We start from the raw sequence: 9,140 nt of genomic DNA, 5'->3' as shown, positions 1-9,140 counted from the left end.
AAGGTGTCCGACATGCTACTGAGGAATAGCGAAGGAGAATTACCAATAGCCCCAGAACAAATGAAGCACCTGGGTCAAAGCAGATAGAAGCCTTACCAGTTCATAAATATGGCCTTTCAAATAAATGGATAAAAGATGCACTATTAAATATATATTTCAGTTGATGTGGGAAAAAAATCAACATCATCATAAAAATGTTGATCATAAAGATAAATTCATCATCATAAATTCCAGGTGGATTTAACATCTAAAGCAGAATCATATATGCATTGAAAGAAAATTAATTGTGTTTAAGCCATTAGAATAGGGAAGATCTTCTCTTTATATAAACACAAGATAAAACTATATTAGAATTTAAAATGTCTTATAACTCAGATATAACTCAGATATATATAAAAAGAGAAATTTTAAAATATTCATTAACTTGTGTAACAGAAAAAAATTTAAGGCAAATATAAAGAATGCCTGCAAGTCAACAAGAAAAAGATAAACTAACATATGGCAGGAAAGACCTTTTCTATACAGAAATATAGAAAGACTTTTTCTATATTTCTGGGCCTGAGAATTAAACATACAAGAGAGTAATAGGAGCAAAGCATACAAATTCTATTTGATGTTGATATTTTTATGTGTACATGGAGGTCTTTATATGTAAGTAAAAACCCAGAGGAGTGGATAGGCTTGAGGGCATATATACCATTTTAACAGAGAATGACAGTCTCTAGGTCCATCCACATCTCTACAAATGACCCAATTTTGTTCCTTTTTATGGTTGAGTAGCATTTCATGTGTGTATGTACCACATCGTCTTTATCCATTCCTCTGTTGACAGACATTTAGGTTGTCTCCATGCCCTGGCCATTGTAAGTAGTGCTGCAATGTGTCTTTTTAAATTAGTTTTCTCTGGGTGTATTTAGTTTTTCTCTGTAGTGGGACTGCTGGGTCATGTGGTAGTTCTATTTTAGTTTTTTAAGGAACCTCCATACTGTTCTCCACAGTGGCTGTACCAATTTACATTCCCCCTAAAAAGGCTTAGAAATTGATAGTAGCAGGTACCTCTAGGACTATGAGTGAAAACCTTTTTGCTCCAATTTTAGTTTGCGACTTTGACCATCAAATTCCCCCTAATTCTATACTACTAAGCACTTTCTTGAAATAGCTGAACTGATATTCCATCACCTCCACTAGCTTTGTTCGTAGTGATGCTTTCTAAGGCCCACTTGACTTCACATTCCAGGATGTCTGGCTCTAGGTGAGTGATCACACCATTGTGATTATCTGGGTCAGGAAGATCTTTTTTGTACAGTTCTTCTGTGTATTCTTGCCACCTCTTCTTAATATCTTCTGCTTCTGTTAGGTCCATACGATTTCTGTCCTTTATTGAGCCCATCTTTGCATGAAATGCTCCCTTGGTATCTCTAATTTTCTTGAAGAGATCTCTAGTCTTTCCCATTCTGTTTTTTTCTTCTATTTCTTTGCATTGATCACTGAGGAAGGCTTTCTTATCTCTCCTTGCTATTCTTGGGAACTCTGCATTCAGATGCTTATATCTTTCCTTTTCTCCTTTGCTTTTCGCTTCTCTTCTTTTCACAGCTATTTGTAAGGCCTCCCCAGACAGGCAGTTTGCTTTTTTGCATTTCTTTTCCATGGGGATGGTCTTGATCCCTGTCTCCTGTACAATGTCACGAACCTCATTCCATAGTTCATCAGGCACTCTGTCTATCAGATCTAGTCCCTTAAATCTATTTCTCACTTCCACTGTATAATCATAAGGGATTTGATTTAGGTCATACCTGAATGGTCTAGTGGTTTTCCCTACTTTCTTCAATTTAAGTCTGAATTTGGCAATAAGGAGTTCATGATCTGAGCCACAGTCAGCTCCTGGTCTTGTTTTTGCTGACTGTATAGAGCTTCTCCATCTTTGGCTGCAAAGAATATAATCAATATGATTTCAGTGTTCATTCCAATCCCAAAGAAAAGCAATGCCAAAGAATGCTCAAACTACTGCACAATTGCACTCATCTCACACGCTAGTAAAGTAATGCTCAAAATTCTCCAAGCCAGGCTTTAGCAATATGTGAATCGTGAACTTCCAGATGTTCAAGCTGGTTTTAGAAAAGGCAGAGGAACCAGAGATCAAATTGCCAACATCATGGAAAATGAAAGAGAGTTCCAGAAAAACATCTATGCTTTATTGACTATGCCAAAGCCTTTAACTGTGTGGATCACAAGAAACTGTGGAAAATTCTGAAAGAGATGGAAATACCAGACCACATGACCTGCCTCTTGAGAAACCTATATGCAGGTCAGGAAGCAACAGTTAGAACTGGACATGGAACAACAGACTGGTTCCAAATAGCAAAAGGAGTACATCAAGGCTGTATATTGTCACCCTGCTTATTTAACTTCTATGCAGAACACATCATGAGAAACACTGGGCTGGAAGAAGCAGAAGCTGGAATCAAGATTGCTGGGAGAAATATCAATAACCTCAGATATGCAGATGACACCACCCCTATGGCAGAAAGTGAAGAGGAACTAAAAAGCCTCTTGATGAAAGTGAAAGAGGAGAGTGAAAAAGTTGGCTTAAAGCTCAACATTCAGAAAACGAAGATCATGGCATCTGGTCCCATCACTTCATGGGAAATAGATGGGGAAACAGTGGAAACAGTGTCAGACTTTATTTTTGGGGGCTCCAAAATCACTGCAGATGGTGACTGCAGGCATGAAATCAAAAGACGCTGACTCCTTGGAAGGAAAGTTATGTCCAACCTAGATAGCATATTCAAAAGCAGAGACATTACTTTGCCAACAAAGGTTCGTCTAGTCAAGGCTATGGTTTTTCCAGTGGTCATATGTGGATGCAAGAGTTGGACTGTGAAGAAAGCTGAGCGCTGAAGAATTGATGCTTTTGAAGTGTGGTGTTGGAGAAGACTCTTGAGAGTCCCTTGGACTGCAAGGAGATCCAACCAGTCCATTCTAAAGGAGATCAGTCCTGGGTGTTCTTTGGAAGGACTGATGCTAAAGCTGAAACTCCAATACTTTGGCCACCTGATGCGAAGAGTTGGCTCATTGGAAAAGACTCTGATGCTGGGAAGGATTAGGAGCAGGAGGAGAAGGGGAGGACAGAGGATGAGATGGATGGATGACATCACCGACTCAATGGACATGAGTCTGAATGAACTCCCCGAGATGGTGATGGACAGGGAGGCCCAGTGTACTGCAATTCATGGAGTCGCAAAGAGTCAGACATGACTGAGCAACTGAACTGAATTGAACTGAAGCACTTTCTTCTCCCTCACTACAAGGAAGATTGGAGGCTAATTTAGATTTATCATTAAATTAAGTAATCTTTAGCTTCATGGTGTAGGACTGGAATGGGTCCCTTCAAAGACCCTGGGAGGGGCTGAAGAAACGTGTTCAAACGGCCATTTTTTTGTTTGTTTTACTTTGTAAAACTAAGCTATTTTTTATTCTCTGTTTCAAAGCCTCCAAATTTCATAATTTTCAGGTCCTGAAAAATGGATCTGCTCCTGGCTAGAGGATTATTCTGTGAGGAGGATAAAATAGGATCTCTACTCGAAATAAACTAGACATTGTTAAGTCAGGGTCCTATACTAAAAAAAATAAATAAATAAAGAGGGATTTAGCAAAGCTCTGCATACAGTGAAATTTGTTAACTGAAAGTTCACATTCCCAGACTTCTCTAACCTAGCTTAAAGAATGCTGGCAATCAAGATTATACTTTCTAGGAGTAGATTTTTAAGGCCTTAAAAATTTGACTCCCCATTTGTTAAAGAGATTGTCTTTAATCCACTGTATATTCTTGCCTCCTTTGTCAAAGATAAGGTGTCCATATGTGCATGGATTTATCTCTGGGCTTTCTATTTTGTTCCATTGATCTATATTTCTGTCTTTGTGCCAGTACCATACTGTCTTGATAACTGTGGCTTTGTAGTAGAGCCTGAAGTCAGGTAGGTTGATTCCTCCAGTTCCATTTTTTCTTTCTCAAGATCGCTTTGGCTATTCGAGGTTTTTTGTATTTCCATACAAATTGTGAAATTATTTGTTCTAGCTCTGTGAAGAATACTGTTGGTAGCTTGATAGGGATTGCATTGAATCTATAAATTGCTTTGGGTAGTATACTCATTTTCACTATATTGATTCTTCCAATCCATGAACATGGTATATTTCTCCATCTATTAGTGTCCTCTTTGATTTCTTTCACCAGTGTTTTATAGTTTTCTATATATAGGTCTTTAGTTTCTTTAGGTAGATATATTCCTAAGTATTTTATTCTCTTCGTTGCAATGGTGAATGGAATTGTTTCCTTAATTTCTCTTTCTGTTTTCTCATTATTAGTGTATAGGAATGCAAGGGATTTCTGTGTGTTGATTTTATATCCTGCAACTTTACTATAATCATTGATTAGTTCTAGTAATTTTCTGGTGGAGTCTTTAGGGTTTTCTATGTAGAGGATCATGTCATCTGCAAATAGTGAGAGTTTTACTTCTTCTTTTCCAATTTGGATTCCTTTTATTTCTTTTTCTGCTCTGATTGCTGTAGCCAAAACTTCCAAAATCTGGTCAACCACTTGTAAAAGAATGAAACTAGAACACTTTCTAACACCATATACAAAAATAAACTCAAAATGGATTAAAGATCTCAATATAAGACCAGAAACTATAAAACTCCTAGAGGAGAACATAGGCAAAACACTCTCTGACATATATCACAGCAGGATCCTCTATGACCCACCTCCCAGAATATTGGAAATAAAAGCAAAAATAAACAAATGGGACCTAATTAAACTTAAAAGCTTCTGCACATCAAAGGAAACTATTAGCAAGGTGAAAAGACAGCCTTCAGAATGGGAGAAAATAATAGCAAATGAAGCAACCGACAAACAACTAATCTCAAAAATATACAAGCAACTCCTACAGCTCAACTCCAGAAAAATAAATGACCCAATCAAAAAATGGGCCAAAGATCTAAATAGACATTTCTCCAAAGAAGACATACAGATGGCTAACAAACACTTGAAAAGATGTTCAACATCACTCTTTATCAGAGAAATGCAAATCAAAACCACTATGAGGTACCATTTCACACCAGTCAGAATGGCTGCGATCCAAAAGTCTACAAATAATAAATGCTGGAGAGGGTGTGGAGAAAAGGGAACCCTCTTGCACTGTTGGTGGGAATGCAAACTAGTACAGCCACTATGGAGAACAGTGTGGAGATTCCTTAAAAACTGGAAATAGAACTGCCTTATGATCCAGCAATCCCACTGCTGGGCATACACACTGAGGAAACCAGAAGGAAAGAGACACGTGTACCCCAATGTTCATCGCAGCACTGTTTATAATAGCTAGGACATGGAAGCAACCTAGATGTCCATCAGCAGATGAATGGATAAGAAAGCTGTGGTACATATACACAAGGGAGTATTACTCAGCCATTAAAAAGAATACATTTGAATCAGTTCTAATGAGGTGGATGAAACTGGAGACTATTATACAGAGTGAAGTAAGCCAGAAGGAAAAACATAAATACAGTATACTAACGCATGTATATGGAATTTAGAAAGATGGTAACGATAACCCTGTGTACGAGACAGCAAAAGAGACACTGATGTATAGAACAGTCTTATGGACTCTGTGGGAGAGGGTGGGAAGATTTGGGAGAATGTCATTGAAACATGTGAAATGTCATGTATGAAACGAGATGCCAGTCCAGGTTCAGTGCACGATGCTGGATGCTTGGGGCTGGTGCGCTGGGAAGGCCCAGGGGGATGGTATGGGGAGGTTGGGAGGGAGGAGGGTTCAGGATGGGGAGCATGTGATTTTTTTTTAAAAATAAAATTAAAAAAAAAAAAAAATTGACTCCCCAAACAAAAGACCTAATGATACTGAATCTGGAGTCTGCAAAGAAAGGTTCCTGGGAGATTATCCTGCAATGCAGTGTACAATTTATGAGTCTCCCTTCCTTAGCACTTTCCTACATGGAATTGTAGTCTTTTACTTGAATTTAAATATAATACATCAGGAGCCAGCATGTTGTGGAAAACTAAAAGAATAAATGGAAATAAATAGGAAAAAAAAAACCCCACTTAAAGCAGTAAGAGAATTTAACAAAGTAGCAGCATATAAAATTAACATAGAAAATATATGGTCTTCACCAAAGAAGATATACAGATGGTAAATAAGCATATGAAAAGATGCTCCATATCATCATGACATCATATATGTCATCAGGGAAACGTAGACAAAAATAAGATATCACTAAAGACCTATTAGAGTGGCCAAAATCCAGGATACTGACAACACCAGATGGTAATAAGAATGTGGAACAACAGGGACTCATTCATTGATGGTGAAAACACAAAATGATACAGCCACTTTGGAAGAACGTTGGCACGTTTTACAAGATATAGTCTTACTAAATGATCTAATTGTGCTCTGCCATATTTACCCAACTGAAATAAAGACTTACGGCCACACAAAATCTGCACGTGTTTGTTTATAGCAGCTTTATTCATAATTGCCAAGCCTTGGGACCAAACAAGATGTCCTTCTGCAGGTGATAAACTGTGGTTCAGTTCAGTTCAGTTCAGTCGCTCAGTCGTGTCTGACTCTTTGCGACCCCATGAATTGCAGCACGCCAGGCCTCCCTGTCCATCGCCAACTCCCAGAGTTCACTCAGACTCACGTCCATCGAGTCAGTGATGCCATCCAGCCATCTCATCCTCTGTCGTCCCCTTCTCCTCCTGCCCCCAATCCCTCCCAGCATCAGAGTCTTTTCCAATGAGTCAACTCTTCGCATGAGGTGGCCACAGTACTGGGGTTTCAGCTTTAGCATCATTCCTTCCAAAGAAATCCCAGGGCTGATCTCCTTTAGAATGGACTGGTTGGATCTCCTTGCAGTCCAAGGGACTCTCAAGAGTCTTCTCCAACACCACACTTCAAAAGCATCAATTCTTCGGCGCTCAGCTTTCTTGACAGTCCAACTCTCACATCCATACACGACCCCTGGAAAAACCATAGCCTTGACTAGATGGACCTTTGTTGGCAAAGTAATGTCTCTGCTTTTGAATATGCTATCTAGGTTGGTCATATCTTTCCTTCCAAGGAGTCAGCGTCTTTTAATTTCATGGCTGTAGTCACCATCTGCAGTGATTTTGGAGCCCCAAAAAATAAAGTCTGACACTGTTTCCCCATCTATTTCCCATGAAGTGATGGAACTGGATGCCATGATCTTCGTTTTCTGAATATTGAGCTTTAAGCCCACTTTTTCACTCTCCACTTTCACCTTCATCAAGAGGCTTTTTAGTTCCTCTTCACTTTCTGCCATAAGGGTGGTGTCATCTGCAAATCTGAGGTTATTGATATTTCTCCCGGAAATCTTGATTCCAGCTTGTGCTTCTTCCAGTCCAGCGTTTCTCATGATGTACTCTGCATAGAAGTTAAATAAGCAGGGTGACAATATACGGCCTTGACGTACTCCTTTTGCTATTTGGAACCAGTCTGTTGTTCCATGTCCAGTTCTAACTGTTGCTTCTTGACCTGCGTACAAATTTCTCAAGAGGCAGGTCATGTGGTCTGGTATTTCCATCTCTTTCAGAATTTCCCACAGTTTCTTGTGATCCACACAGTCAAAGGCTTTGGCATAGTCAATAAAGCAGAAATAGATGTTTTTCTGGAACTCTCTTGCTTTTTCGATGATCCAGTGGATGTTGGCAATTTGATCTCTGGTTCCTCTGCCTTTTCTAAAACCAGCTTGAACATCAGGAAGTTCACGGTTCACATATTGCTGAAGCCTGGCTTGGAGAATTTTGAGCATTACTTTACTAGCATGTGAGATGAGTGCAATTGTGCGGTCGTTTGAGCATTCATTGGCATTGCTTTTCTTTGGGATTGGAATGAAAACTGACCTTTTCCAGTCCTGTGGCCACTGCTGAGTTTGCCAAATTTGCTGGCATATTGAGTGCAGCACTTTCACAGCATCATCTTTCAGGATTTGAAAGAGCTCAACTGGAATGCCATCACCTCCACTAGCTTTGTTCGTAGTGATGCTTTCTAAGGCCCACTTGACCTCACAGTCCAGGATGTCTGGCTCTAGGTCAGTGATCACACCATTATGATTATCTGGGTCGTGAAGATCTTTTTTGTACAGTTCTTCTGTGTATTCTTGCCACCTCTTCTTAATATCTTCTGCTTCTGTTAGGTCTATACCCTTTCTGTCCTTTATAGAGCCCATCTTTGCATGAAATGTTCCCTTGGTATCTCTAATTTTCTTGAATACATCTAGACGATGGCATATTATTCAGTGCTAAAAAGCAGAAATGAGCTTTCAGGGAATGGCCATATCAGATTAGGTAGACTTTGAGCCCCCTTCCCATGGGCGCACCAAAATTGCAACTAGATTATCTAAAGAACAACTGTTGATGAGAAGCACCAGTAGAGTAACATAAATGATCTTCTACAACTAAATATATAAAGAAGGAGCCACAGTGAGACAGGTAAGAGGGCCAGATATGTGGTACAATTCATACCTATGCCCACCAGTGGGCTATTCTATAACAAGAGAATAATTACAATTGCAGAATAAAGAATAAGGAATCTGAGCCCTACACTGGACTCCTCAGCCCAGGGCTCTTGCACCAGGAAGACAAGCCCTCAGAATGTTTGGCTTTGAAGGCCAGGATGGCTTGCTTTTGGGAGACCCAGAGGGCTATGGGAAATAAACTCCACTCCTAGAGAGTGCATACAAGATCTCACATGCTTCAGGACCCAATGCAGAAGCAGTCATTTGAAAAGGATCCTAACTCAGACCTACATGCCAATCTTGGACAGCCTCCTGGAGAGGCTGGAGGCAATCGGAGATCATGTTGGGACAGACACTGACTGCAGCCATTTTGGGGAACTCATTCTACCATGATCACATACGTGTTGGCAAGAAGAACTTAGTAGATGTTATAGAACATTCCACCCAAAAGCAGCAGCACAGATTCTTTTCAAGTGTACATGGAACATGCTCCAGGATAGATCATCTGCCAGGCCTACAAAACAAGTCAGAGTAAATTTAAGAAAACTGAAATGTCAAGCACCCTTTTCCAACCTCAATTCTGTGAGACTAGA

The sequence above is a fragment of the Bos mutus genome, chromosome 7 (genome assembly GCF_027580195.1).
Source record: "Bos mutus isolate GX-2022 chromosome 7, NWIPB_WYAK_1.1, whole genome shotgun sequence".
NCBI classification, from domain to species: domain Eukaryota; kingdom Metazoa; phylum Chordata; class Mammalia; order Artiodactyla; family Bovidae; genus Bos; species Bos mutus.
This window is presented reverse-complemented; position numbering follows the sequence as displayed.